This window comes from Agelaius phoeniceus, chromosome 8, assembly GCF_051311805.1.
Source record: "Agelaius phoeniceus isolate bAgePho1 chromosome 8, bAgePho1.hap1, whole genome shotgun sequence".
Classification (NCBI taxonomy): domain Eukaryota; kingdom Metazoa; phylum Chordata; class Aves; order Passeriformes; family Icteridae; genus Agelaius; species Agelaius phoeniceus.
The window spans coordinates 29,381,871-29,396,584 of NC_135272.1; positions in this window are offsets into that span (position 1 = coordinate 29,381,871).

Genomic DNA, 14,714 nt, shown 5'->3' on the forward strand with positions numbered 1-14,714 from the left:
CTGTGAACTAGGGCCAGCAGGAAGGAAAGAGCTCAGGGGAGTTTGTAAGGGGATGCTTTTGCAGTGCTGGGAATAAGTGAGCCATCTCAATTTTCTGCACTCTCTTTAACAATCTGACTTTTTTGTGCCCTGTTGTAAGTCAGTTCCTCTTGAATCACAGTGTTTAGAGCAGTAATTTGGGTTGGAAGGGGTCTTTGGAGGACATCTGGTCCAGGTGTCACCTTGGTCATGGGAGGCAGCATGTGAAGTTGGGGGTGGTAGGAGCTCATCCTTCTCCACCAGTTGCACAGTAAGCAGAGAGCTGCACCCTGATTTCTGGAGGACTGAAGTGAGACAGGATGGAAAGACTGACACTGTCCTCAAAATCCCACCTTTTCCTCAGTTCTGGAGGTTACACATCAGAGGAGACCCACAGTTCTGTGATAAATGTGAATGGCTTCCCATGGGCTCACAGGGAAGCTCCTTCCAGGCTGGTGCTGGCAACCTGCTGGAAGATTTCAGGGAAGACCCTGGGGCTGTGTCTCTGAGTGCTGAAGGCTCCTGCACCTGATGGGCATTACTGGGAGCTCCCAAATGACGTTCACTCATTTAATTTCTACAGCAGACTTCTCACGTGCTGCTGGGCAAATCCATTGGTTCTCCCCATTTCTGCTTCCTACCAGGAAAATGTCCCTTCCTCCTCCCACCTCCATCTTCTCTGTTTAGGTAAGAGAGGAAGGCGTGTTGATTTACACACAGTGTACAGAGCTCTGCATGACCAGGCTCTCTTACTCCCAAAGGGGGGGAAAAAAGCCTCAAACAGGATAAAACAACCCCACCAAAATCCTAAAAGTGGCACTCTGCTGAGCAGGTTTGGGGGGCTGCTCTGCAGAGAGGAATGCGAGCAGGGCCAGGGCAGAGCCAGACTCTCCAGCGGCCCCCACCTGCCCCTCTTTCCCCCAGTGTGTGAACCTACTGTAGATTTCTTGAATTTCCCTTTGATGTTTATCTCCCCGCAGTAATTCTCTTTGGGGGATTTGCTGGAGCGGCGTTAGAAGAATACAGCCCGGACTAGGGCGGCCGAGGGGCGAGGGAGTGTTGGGAACAGGATTAAGATCATATTCTACAAGCGCCTGTCAGCCGCTGAATGGGGCTAAAGTTTCTTATCGGCCCGGGGTGCCAGAATGCCTTTGGATTCCTCTCCCCTCTTTCCCTCCCCTCCTCCTCCTCCTCCTCCTCCTCACGGGGCTCTCGGCCTGCTGGGGAGAGCACAATCGTGGCCCTCAGTGGGGAGGTGGGCCCTGGGGAGCATCGCCCCACGGCGCAGGAGCTGCCAGAGGGGCTCCGGGCAGTGCTGGGTCTCATGGGCAGCCAGCGCAGCAGCCTGGGAAAAATAAGAAAAACAAACAAACAAAACCCCCCCAAAAACCAAACAAAAAAACAAACAGAAAAAAACAAACCAAAAAAACAAACAAACAAAAAAACAACCCCCCCCAAAAAAAAAGCCCACCAAAAAAAAAACAACAACAAAAAAACCCCCCAAAACCCAAAAAAACCCAAAACAAACAAACAACCCCCCCAAAAAAAGCCCACCAAAAAAAAAAAAAACAAAAAAACCCCCCAAAACCCCCAAAAAACCCCCAAACAAACAAACAAAAAAACCCCCCACAACAAAAAAACAAACAATCAAAAAAAACCCCAACCCCAAAAAACCCAAAAAACCCCCCAAAAACTAACCAAACAAAAAACTAAAAACAAACAAATAATAAAAAAAAAAACAAAACAAAACAAAAAAACCCCCCAGAAAACCCCAAAAACCCCTGCAAAACCCAGTGGTAATGCTGAAATGGCTGGAAGATTTTTAGGTGCGAATCTCTATAGTAAGAGGAGAATATTCCCTTTTGAAAGTTCTAAGTTCGGTTTCTTGATTTCTTTCTTTTTTTCTTTTTTTTTTCTTTATTTTTTTTGTTTAGCATGGGATTTCATGGCTTTCACTGGGCATTTTAGTTGTTGGGGTTTTTTTCCTTCTTTTTCTCCTTCTTTCCTTAAGGTGGAATTGGAGTCCTGGTGAGAACTTAATTGGAAATATTTGGGGCCTGCTTCTGAACATTCCAGGTGGTAGGAAACAGAAGTTCCAGAAAAGTAGAACAATTCTGAAATAAGGAGGGGAGGGTGGGGGGAAACCAGAAAGTGTGTTTTGAAAACTCAAAGTGTGTTTTGAAAACCAAGAGGCAAAAATAGTTGCGAAAGAGAAAAAATTTTGGAAAGTTTTGAAGCTACTTTCATATAAAACAAAAACCACAAAGACACAGAGCTTTCCTGGGGAATGGAATCAGGATCAAATTCCCCTATGTGCTCATTTCAGAAAGCTAAGGACATACAGGCTTTTGATGTTTCCACCTGGAAGATGCTTTTGTCTTTTTACAGTTTAGAACCTTGTGATAGAGAAGATTTTGAAGGGACCGGTGTCCTCACTTTTCCCAGCCTGAAACATGATGGATGGACCTGTGTGAGCCCTCTCAGACCTGTATGTTTCAGTAGAAAAGAAGCATTTCTGGTAAAATATTCAGATCCATTTAGGAAAATCTGGATTTCGTTTGACTCTGTGGGTGTGGAATGTTTTTCACTTGTTCTGCACAAAGCAAACAGAAACCTTGCCATTGCTTCTGGTTTGTGTTGGAAAAGGAAGTCCTGCAGGTAATGTCATTTCTGGGCTGCTCAAAACAGCTGGGGAAAGGAACAACTTCTGTCTTTTTCACCTTCTGGATCATGAGTACCTGTAGCTGTTCTATAATGAGGATTTGTGTTTTTCTAGAGCACTTGCCTGATGGAAAGCATCAGGAAAACTTTGTCAAGAGACCTGCTGATGAGTAAGAACTTTGCAGAAGCTGTAGAAATCCAGCAAGAGGAACTCACTGCCCAGAATTTGCACTGTTTGGGGACTAAGTGGGTGAAAGCCGAAGGAGTTAAAATCCAGCTCCTGGACACCTGTGAATATGAAAACAGCTCTGCTTTTAAATGAGTTTTTCCCTCGTGGTTTACAGAAATTTGACAGCTGACTACAGAAATCAAGTTGTCCTTGATGTACATGACAAAATCTCATTAATTATTTTAGAAACTTGAGAGTAACTTTCTTTATGCTTGTGGCTGGCAATACCATGAAACTCGAGAGAAACAGAGACTGAGTGACATTACCAGAAGCAATGAGGTTCAGGAAAGTTAAATAGTCCACACAAAATGACTTAAAATAAATTAAGACTTTTAAAATTCCTCTGGTTTTTGTAGTCCTTAACAAATAATGCTTTCAAGTCAAATTACAAGGCAACATTCTGTAGTTCTTATTGATTTCAATTGTAACTTTGCCTAAATAAAATGTGTCCGCTTTATTTTTGACTCTTTAAATCCATCATTTCTTGCTATTATTCCTAGACTTTGTCAGCTCACTCATTGCTGGGATCAGCCCTTGTTGTGTGAGGGCAATCTACTCTCACACCCTAAGAGCTTCTACCCTAAGGACCTGACAAACTGCTGCATTTTTGGATTTAAAACTTACATTTCCAAACCCCCTTGTTCCTTTGAAGAACCAGAATATGAACAGCCGCTGCTCATTCATGGAGAGTTGAAGGATGTAGGGTTTGTGGGAGGAGAAGGGATCATCACAAGGGCTCTTTGGACAAAGGGGGCTCTGAGGTCCATGTCCACAGGGGTCACTTTCATGTTCCATCTCCCGTTCTGCTCCTGGCTCAGTGTTTTTTATGTAACCCCAGGGTTTATACACAGTGAATAGATTATGCCTGTTCAAGGCAGTGTTGCAACCTTCCTCTCACAGCTGAGGAAATCAGAGCCCCACCAAAGAAAAGTCAAGAAATTGCAGTAACTCCTTGGAGTGAGCCAGGGTACAGGAATGCTCCTTCCTCAGCAAACTGCTGCCCAGGAATATTTCCAAGAGCCTCCCTCCTATTTGCATTTGCCTGTGATTGTACCATCTTCTCCTGAACATCCACTCCTGAGTGCAAGTGGGACATGTCAGGGTCAGCTTTCTGAGGAATTTTCCAACTTTCAGAAACTTTCTCCAACTTTTGGAAGTCAGCTGAATGCAAAGCAGGGCTGGACTTGGCAATGGTTGGTCCAGGTGATCTTAGAGGCCTTTTCCAACCTAAATGGTTCTGTGATTCCGGATCTGGCTCCTTAATACTCATAATCCCAGTTTTACAGCAATGCCTCCCCCTTGTGCAGAGGCAGGTTCATGTCCACTCCTCCCTGTGACTCAAGCAGGTAAAGCAATATCAAGAATTTCACAGAACACCTCATAACATATGTAACCTGTTTGGTCTTTTTAATCACCTTTCTTTTTTCTTTTTTTTTTTTTTTTAATCAAGCTTGAGACATCATAAAACAAGAAGTGGTACTTTTGGAAGAGGAGAAACCTTTTCAAGATACGCTGGGAGATGGACTGTAATCCCAAATCCATAAAGGACAAGAAGATGGGTGTGAAATTTCCTTTTACTCACAAATTTTTGATGCAACCCTCTGCCTGTAGCCCCTGCTTGTTTTGCCAGCACGGTGCAAAGTGCTCTCCCCCCATCCCTCAGTGTCACCACGAGACTCATCCCAGCAGAAACCCAAAAACTGAGTTTCCTTCCCCAGGATGCTGGGCTGTGGCCATCTGGAGCCACTCTAGGGCTGCTGAGCTGGGTGGTGGCAATCAGCAGAGGCAAACACAAGGCCAGTGCTGGGTGACATTCAGGGGGACACCTGGGAGCCTGTGAGGGGGACAGCAGGCTCTAAACACATGCTTAAACACGGCGCTTTTTGCCCAATAATCAGTAACATCGAGAGGGCGACATCAAACAAAATAATAAATCGTGTGCTGGCCCTCAAATTGGATCCCTTTTTTTTTTATTTATTTGATTTTGCTAGGATTTATTCCCTTTGACAAACCATGCTGTTTAGAATACAATAGTGGCATAATCACAGCCTGGGGCCCTCATTCTTCAAGATAATGGGATACTTATTCATCTAAGGCAGGTACAAGTCTGTCCTTGGCTTTCATTTTACAAGATTACTTGTATTTCTGTCTCATTTGCAGTAGGTGATATCTGTCAGAAAGCAATTTTCACCCAATTTGGGGTTCTTAATATTTCCTCTTTAAGCTCCTTTGTTGTTGATTTTTCCTCCCCCCACCCCTTGACACGAATTTTGCAAGCAACCCATGGACAAGCTACCTTTTATTTCCCCCCCTTTAAACAAACAAACAAACAAACAAACAAACAAACAAACAAACAAACAAAGAGCATCCCTGGCCCTGTTTACACAGCTCGATAATTTATGAGTTAGCGTGACAGCACAGGAATTTTTCAATGTAGGAGGCAATGTCCTGGCTGGTGTGTGTTCCACTTCCCCCTCAAGAAAAAGAGAGCAGTGCTCACTTTTGTTTGGCCTGACAGCCTGAAAGTTCAGAGGTAGGAGCCCCCCGTGGCCCCAGAAATGTGCTAAAAAAGCAGTGTTTTAAAGGCCAACTGGAAGGCCTAGGCTCAGGTCCTGATTCAGCCTTTGAAGGCTTAACCTCAGCATTTTTTTCAAGTAAAGATGAATGAAAAGCAAGTTGTTAGGTTTTAGGGTTTGGGGTTTTTTTTGGGGGGAGAGATTTCTGCAGGTATTGTTGGGAAATTAAAACAAAAAAATATTGGTCCACTAGCAAGATTCTAGTTCATGATAAAAAGAAATATGTGGTTGATTTTTTTTAAAGTTAAAAATGAAGTGAAATGGGGAAAAGTATGTGATAATGTGTTTGGACCTAAAATGCATTCAGATAAAATTCCAACTATTTGGGATTTCAGCCCTTCCAGATTCCCTGTGTGAAAGGCTCCTATGCTTTCCTTGCTTTCCTGTTTTCCCCTGCTTGCCCTGCATCCCTCCCTGCTGTTTTTGGATCCCCCAGGTCGATTTGTCCATAAATTTTATTTGCAAAGTGCGGTTGTTCTTGCTGAAAGCTGCAGGAAGGTGGGCAGAGGTGAAGCCCCCTCCCACTCCTGGCTCCTGTGCTGAGCCCACAACACATTCCTGCAGGTGACAGCCCTGCAAACACCCTGGGAGGTGCAGGGACTTCAAAACCCAGGTGGAAGCAAAGCAAACAAATAAAATTTGGGAAATGGAGCTGAAATCAAAAGCACATCTCTCGTCTCTCTTTGCCTAAGCTGTTTAGAGGAGCTCTGTGTGCAGAGGAATTACTTTGAGGTAACTCAGACACCTTTCTTTTCTCCATGGGTGTCTCTGAAGGCAAAACTAATTCACTTCTGCTCCACCAGGTCTGCCCTCTATTGTTCCCCACTAATGTAATTTTTTTTTTTTTTGGTCTTCAGAAACATTCCTGCCTGTGTAATCATCTCCAGCACAGGGAGCAAAGAGAGGAAATTAAGATGTTATTGAGGGTTTGAGAGATATCTCATGTTTCAGAGTGGATCAGAGGCTTTTTTTTTTTTTTTTTTTTCCCTTTAAGGTGTCTGTTTTGGGGAGATTAAGTAAATATGGTGTATGGGTTGCTGGGGTGAAGCAGGGCTGGTCTTCAGGAAGCTGTGATGCTTCTCTCTTCCCCTGACACTGATTCCACGTGTGGGTCCCTCTAAGCAGGAAATCTCCTGGGGGAAGAGTTTCACCTCTGGTGGTCTCCACAGGGTAATCCCAAGAAGTTTTTACCAAACAGCTCCAGTCTCCCTGTGGAAGAGAGGACTGGACTATGTGAAATATCAGACAAGATTTTTTATTTTTTTTTGGTGACATGAAGCAAAACTGAAGCTGACAAATAATTTCTGAGTATTTTATTTTGTCTTCACCAAGGCCGAGCTGGAGGGAGCTGAGCTGCTTCCACCAGGCGAGTGATTTATCTTGTTATAGGAGAGTTCATTTTTTAACTAAAGAATGAGACTGTACACATGAAAATCCATCAGCAAAGGTTTTTCCAGGCTAACACAGTGTATTTCAGTTTTCCTCATGTTTCCCAGGGCAGCTGTGAGGACCTGCATGGAGATTTTAAGGTGGCTTTGAAACTGCTTAGTGTTTCTCTGCTTCTTCTCATGGTGTCATTGGAGAGATGGTCTCCTGTCCCCAGCAGCCACACTGGCCATGGCCACCAAACCACTGAGATGACATTTGGCTTAACTCACAGAGCCCTTGTGATGCTCATGACCTACTCATTGACTCCATAAGAAAAAAATAATTGGAAAATTAGCATAAGTATTGCATGTCAGACCAAACTGCTTGCATCTGCCTTCGAAATAAGGGGTGGTGTAAAGTTTACTGCACAAAAATGATGGATAAAAAGCCAGCCTGGGAATCACAGGTGCCTCAGCTGGGCTTCCTGATGGTGGTGTGTTCTGCTGAAATAACCTCACCATCCCATGCATCAGTTTGCCCATGTGTTTCCTCGTGGACAGGTTGTAATCTCAGACTGATATTTCACCCTACTCATGCAGAGAGAATGTGCTGGAAAGAAAGCCAAGCTGAAGGAAATCTGTACCTTGCTTTTTGCATCTGTGTGAGTGAACTTTGCTTTAGGCCACTGCATTCCCTGTTCAGCACTTGCTGGGATGGTGATTTGGAAAACCATGGAAAAGAGTGGATGCTGCTGGAAGCTCAAAGGTCTGTAAACATCATCTCTGCTCTGGTGGCTTCCAGCAAAAGCACAGCTGAGAGATGCACTTGGCTTGGAAAGTCAAGTTGTTTTCCTGTTTCCCAGCAGGAAAACAACTTGGGGTGCAGGTTTGTGAAAGAGGAGCAGGATTAGGGCTGCAAGGGGGCAGCAGGGTCACCCTGCTCCTAGTCCTGCAACATGGACCTGAGTCTGGGACCATCTGGACTTGGCTGAGCCACCTGGATGGGTCTTTGGTAAATCAGGACTTGGAGGAACCCGTTTCCCTGACATCTGCTGATTTTTATGGGAGTCAGAGAGTTAAACACCTTCTGGGCTCTGTGTCTAATCTGGTGAGCCTGGTGCAGGAGAGATGCAATCCTACAGTTCCTGCAGCTGGGCACTCTCCCTGCACCACGGGAAAGGAAATACTCTCCTTCATCAGCTGCAAAAGGCAAAGAACAGGCTGCAGTCTGACAGTGGAGAGGCTGGGATTCATCATCCCCATCATCCCCATCATCCCCCATCCTCACCTGGAGGTCCTGCTGGCAGAGACTGGAGGGTCAGCACTGAAGAATTTGCCAGGGCTGAGCTAAAAGCAGCTTTTATCCAAAAGGGGGCTGCAAAGCATGGAGACACCAGGTAAAACTAAAGCAAGAGCCCCAGGTGATGTACAGACAAAAGCTGCAGGGATTTAAGCCACTTAGGCACTGTTAACAGCTGGGTTTGTCTGACTGTGCCTTGCAGCAGGTTAGAATAAAACAGCAGCACGGTCCCTGCTGGACTTGCAGCTCCTGAAAACAGAGGCAGCCCCAGTGTATAATAGGATCTTCACTGCTGTTCTGGGGCTTGAATAACATTATGGTGACTTTGCATAGATTTTTTTTGCCCTTAATGCAAATAGGGGAATGATTTTCTAATCAGGTAAGATTAGGCTGAAACATGATAGCTGGAGTTTGGTTTGTTAATGAAATACAAAGAAGTAGCCTGTACCTTGGTAAACTATTCTTAAAAATAATGCAATGTTAAAAAAAAAAAAATTGGTTTCTTTGGCTAGCAGTCATGTGAGAGAGCCTTGATGGAAATCTTTGTAATGAGTGCATTCCGATGAGTATTTGAAAAATATATATGTATTTATTTGCATTGATATGTTTATATGGCTTTACATATCAACTTAGTCAGGAAAAATTGAATAAAATGTCTCAGGTCTGGGAAATGAGAAGAGATTATGAAAAGCAGATTTAATATAGCACCGTTTTTTGATGTTTGTGGCACATTTCATCATATTGCCAGAGACACCCAATTACACAGCTTGCAGAGTAATCAGCAAATGGGGAATCTGAAGGAGAATATTAACTCTGGTCTTTTTTTTTCCCCTTCCTCCTCCTCCTTCTTTAGCAAATATTATGTTATGCCTTATGGAAATGGATCAAAATGCCACATGTGCAGTTAATACTGAGCTCTGGAGCTCTTTCAAATCTTATTTTTCCCCTCACATTGTATTTTTCTGGAACAAACCTCCTGATAACTTTAGGACATGGTCTTCAAGGCCAAAACACCACCTTAAACTTCCTGCAAGTTTGGGTTTCAGTTTTAGCTGGTGGCTGACTTTACCTCATCAACCTTGTGTGAGGGAAAATTTGGGTTATTAATTGAAGATAACCACGTGCAAGGACGTGATCGTAGTTCATCTATTTATTATTCACATTATATGTGAAGGCAGGAATTTACTGAGCAATTTGGTGTCCTTGATGGTCACAGACACTCCCTACCCACTTGGTTTTTAATACTCAAAGCAGACCTGTAACTGTAGTGGAAAAGGAGATCTAATGATGAATATTTCCCTTATTGTGGATTAAAAAAAAATAGCAATGGCTGCAGTGTAGGGCAGTTGTGGCTGGCTGATATTTTGGGTGCATGTGATCAAACAGTCTTCAAAGGCACTGATGGAACTGGGTCAAAACTATTAGCACTAAAATTTTTGCAGTCTCTGCCCACATTCCCACTGTTCTGGTTCTCTGCCTGGCTTAAGAAAAAGCCACTTTTCTTGAGAATGTTTAAAAACTTATTAATCACTGTTACAAATGCACTTGCATTTCCTTCCAGATTACTTCTTCCCTTCTATGTGTTTCCCTTTACATTATTTCTACAGGTGAGAAAAGAAATTGGGAAATCATATTAATTGGGGGATGACATTCTGAAATGGAACAATCTGATTTTTTTAAAAAGAGCTTGATGATCAGATGACTTCAGGAAAATATCGATAAACTCAGAAAAATATTTTTTTCCATCTGCTTCACCAGGCATCAAATTGTGCCTATACCCAAGGTGAAAAGCCCACGAAATCACTACCAGCTTCCTGCCCAAGAAGTAGTTTCAACTTTTAGGTTCAAACTAAGCCTGAAGGAACAGGAGGTGCAGGAAGGAGTTTGCAGAAGCTTTTCTGCCATCTCCTGGAGCACAGCCCTCCATGGATAGGTGTAGAAAGGGGGACAGGTTTTCCACCAAAGGAACAGAAACATCCTCAAAATCACATAGAAACCCCAGTTGTTTGAGAGTGGTCACATTTATTGTGCACCACTGTCTTTAGAGATGGGCTGTCTGGTCAGGTCTTTCCTATCTTCACCTCACCAGGTGGGAATTTTCCCCTGGGCTGTGCAGGAAGGTGACAAGAGCTGCTGCAGCCCCTGCAGTGGTGTCTTGTGGCCAAGGGGGATTTTCACCTGCCACCCCAACAGCAAGGAGCTGATATTCAGCACCTTTTGGTGCAGCTTTTTCTGTGTGGCCCCAGCCTCAGGTTAATGAATGATTCACAAAATGCATTTTTCTTGGTTTTTTTTTCCTTTTTATTAGCGGAGTATGAAAACAGGCAATAATTTTACAGAAAGCAGGACTGGCACAATTGGTACATAGCATCATGCTGCAGCTTTTCAGAAATGAATATAAACTCTTTTTTTTCTTCTTCTTCTTTTACCTACCAGAATAAATAAATATGATACACATTTGAGTTCCTCAATAGTGAATTCTAAAGCACAAGGTCTTACACTACAGCTCAATTTTACAGCGATCTGTACAGTATATTACTTTGATTTCCTTTTTGCAATTTAAAAGCCTTTGTTCCTTTGCAAGATGGGTTTGACATACAAACACAGGTACACTTTGGAGCTAACTGTACACCTTGGGTCAGAACCTGGGGGAAAAAAATAAATGGACTGCTTCCTGGCATGACAAAATAAACAAAAAAGTTATTTTCCATTGCACAGACACATCTAAGGTTCTGCTTTATGGGATGGCCCCACTCAATGGACAGAGCAGTTAGGAAAGGCTTTGGCCATTCATAGGGCATCAGCTGCACCATTTAATTTGCTGTAGGTTTCATGTGTGTCTTACAGAGGTTTTGAAGAGGGCTTCCAGCCTGGAACCCAGACTATTAAAAATATAATGGCTTTTTTTTTTTTTGTTAGCATACAGGAAATTGTATATTCTTTACAAATCAATGTGGGGGTAGAGTGCTGTTCCCAGCTGTGCCCCAGTGAAACTGGTGCAATGATTCCACTCTGGCAAGTCATGAGTGCCTTAATTTGTGCCCCTCAGCTTCTGCATCTCTTCCCCAGGAGCCTGGGACAGCCAGGGACGGTGTGGATGCTGCTGCCTGAGCAGCTGGGAAGCAAAGAGCACCCCCAAAGTCTGTGGGAAGCAGGGGAGGGAACCTCCATCCCTGTGGGCTGGCGTGGAACACGGTGGGAGAGTCGCAGCCGCACGCCAGAGCAGGGGATTTTTTTTGTTTGTTTGATCTTGCATTGCTGGCATTTTTGGGGGTTTTTCTTTTTGTTGTTTATTGCACCAACCTCTTCTTATCCTTCCACTATGGATTTGGGCTGAGAGCAGACCTACGCAGAGAAGTAGGTTTTTTTCACTCCAAAGAAGAAAAAAAAAATTAGATGTATTCTGCTGCTCTAGAACAGATCATAAAAAACCAGCAAGGGGCACATGGAGGGCTGAGAAGGGAGGAAAAGAAAAATCAACACAGCTTGTAAAAACCAGCAGGAAAGTTCTGTAATTGACTTTTTTCAAGCTTAATTGAATTATGTTTCGTAGCTACTGTAATTAAACTAATAGAATATGGCGGATTTTAATTTGCATTCCTTTTCTAGAGAGGTTTATTTAATCTTTTATGTATGAACTCTTCAGAAATCTCCTGATGCTCAAAATTGTCATGTCAGTGGAAGTACTACACATGGAACACAGGGACAGAAATAATTACAGTTCCCATGTCTGTGTCCTCCCACTTTGGTTTTTCTTCAGCAAAAATGAGCATCTCTCTTGCTGGCTGCAGTGGCAACTCATACCTAGAGCTCATTAAAATTCTTCACATGGTGAAACATCTAAATGAGAGAGGAGATGTGGAGGGATCTGTTTGTTGATGGTTATTTTCATATTTGGCAGCATTTTTTGTGTTTCCTACACAGCAAATGATGATTTTTTCTTGGAGGAAATAGAGGGAGAAAAGTATCTCTCTTTATTCCCATATTCGCCATCAAGGTCATTTTCCCTTCTTAGCCATAAAAATTAAAAAGACAAAAAAGAAAGGAAAAAAAGGTGTTTTCTTTCAGCCTCCCAGCATCATTACTGGATACTTTCTCATTTAGCATTTCTCCTGCACTGTTTAAAAATTTCCTTTTTTTTTTTTTAATTAATACTTATTAGACTTGTCTTGCAGTATAGAATACATTTAACTGCAAACTTTTGCACTCAGTATCATGACAGATTTTCTTCTGGGACTTGGTCCTGCAAGAACCATGTATAAAACCTTTATAAATTTGCTAAGGAGGGTTTGGAGCTGTAGCTGGTTCACCAAGGAGAGGCAAAGCAAAAAAAGAGCCATAAGAAGGGTAAAAGATTGGCAGAGGAAGTATCCGGATCTGGAGAACCTGTTTCCAAATAGAACTAGGGAGACTTTTGCCAGATTTTCCACCACCGTTTTTAAAGGATTTGGCAAATTCTTTTCCTGGCCTGTGTGCCATGCCTGGCATTCCTTTCACACAAAAAAATTTAAAAATCAACTTGATCCTCTGCCCCACAGAACACAAAAGGTTGCTTCCCTTTCTACATTTCACCTCCCCGTGGGTGGAGCTGTCCCAGGAACACCCTGCCCTGCACCAGGTTGGCACAGCACCCAGAGGGGATGGGAAACTCTTTTTCTCCCCTCTAACAGCTCAGTTGTAGGGTCTCTGTGTTACACTCCAATCATTTTATGCCTGTGATGGAAGAAGCCACGTTACATCCAATTAAGATGTTTGTTAAGAAGTGCCAGATCTCTGCCTGGAAGTGAGGAGGGGAACCTCAATCTGTTTTGATTCTGACTCTGATATCAGTGACTTCATTTTCCTAAATAGCTGGGGCTGGTGGAAGGAAAGGGGACAAGCAGAGCTCACACCCCACATCAGGACATTTGCAGGGCTTTTTCCCACCTGGAGAAACATCCAGCTAAATTCAAAGAGGAATGATGCAGAATCAGTCTTTTCAGCCTTCCCAATACATACACAGGATTATATTGCTGGGGGAGTTTCTCCCTATGTTTTTTCATAATTTTTTTTGGTCAGAAATAGCCCAAGATCTCAGAGACCTTACAACAATATGCAGGAAAGATTCAGTTTTGACAGATAATTAATAATTATACTTCTACAAGCTGAGAGCCTAGATTCTTGCATTTTTGCATTTCCAAATCAATTTTGGCTTTTCAGGTCAGCTCACTCCCCTCATGGATGTTTCAAGTTGACTGTAAGAAGGTAAACCCCAAACTTGGCATAAAATTACTTCAGGGGCTCATCTGTATTTAAGAAAATCTCCTATTTTTTTCTGTTTATTTTTAAATTTTAGGTATTTTCACCCTGATTCAGAATGGGAGAAATAATCTCCAGGTGGGAATGATTCACTTGCCCTGGTCCAGGACCAGCTGCACCTGAGCCAGCTGCTGCTCCTTGCAGAGGCAGATGAGGAGGGTGCTGAACAAATACTCCTGTGGACTGATGGAGATCCAGGTGTCTCCTCTCCCAGTTTGCTCCCTGAGCCGTGCTGGCCTCACCCCAATGCTGGTTTTGAATGGGGTGAGAGATGCTCCACTGGGGAAGTCCCAGGCAGCAGCTCCAAGGCTCTGTGAGGAAGGAGATCAGCAGAACACAGGGATGAAGGGGGTCAGGCTCCAGGGTCAGTTGAGATGTGTGAAGGCTGTGAATGTTAAAATGAATTTTTGCACCGAGGCACAAGGAAGAGTTCCCCTCCTTGGCTCAGTGGAGAAGGTCTTGCCTCCCTCCAGAGGATCATGGCAAATCTAGTGCTGGATCAAGCTTATCTCCTGTGCTCTCTGTCCTTGCCTTGCAGGAGCAGGCCATAAATCCAGGTGTTCTGACTGTGCTGTGGCAGATGCTGTGGTACCATCATGAGCCTGGGTAAGGCTGTGTGTGCCCTGGTGGGAGCTGATGCCTCCCTTTCCAGCCCCAAGGACACAGAAGAGATGCCTGTGTTACCTGGGATGCTGCAAGAGTGGCTGCAACCCTGTGCTCGCTGCCTGACACACCCACTGACATGAGCTGCAGTTTCATGGGAATCTTAATTAATTAAAAAAAAGCTCAAGTGCAGATCTGATCTCACACCCAATTACCTCATTTGTTCACTGGCACCAGGGAACAACATCAGAAGGGGTGTTCATTAAATTTGTGTTTGCCCTGCTCTGGTAAAGCAACTCCACAGCCTAGAGCGGTGCAGAGGTCAGTAGGGCACAGAAAAAAATATAGGTGAGTAAAGCCTTTCAAGGAAGGAGAAGGAAAATTAAAGCTTTGTTTGGGTGTCCCTGGCTTGGGTGACAGACAGCAAAAAATGAAAGCTGGGACTTTCTTTCTGGACAGAGTAAATGTGCTTTGGTGGTTTTAATTTGCTCAGGCTCCTTTGAAAGCGGCAGCCAAAAATCTGCTTCCTACAAATACATTTGGTTTTGGCAAAGTGGAGAATTCTGCCGGTCACGGTGGCTGATTTGACACAGTCAGGAAAACTAAAGCATGAGAGAAAAGCCCCAGACTGAAGTGTTTGGCACAACAGAAGTATTTATGGA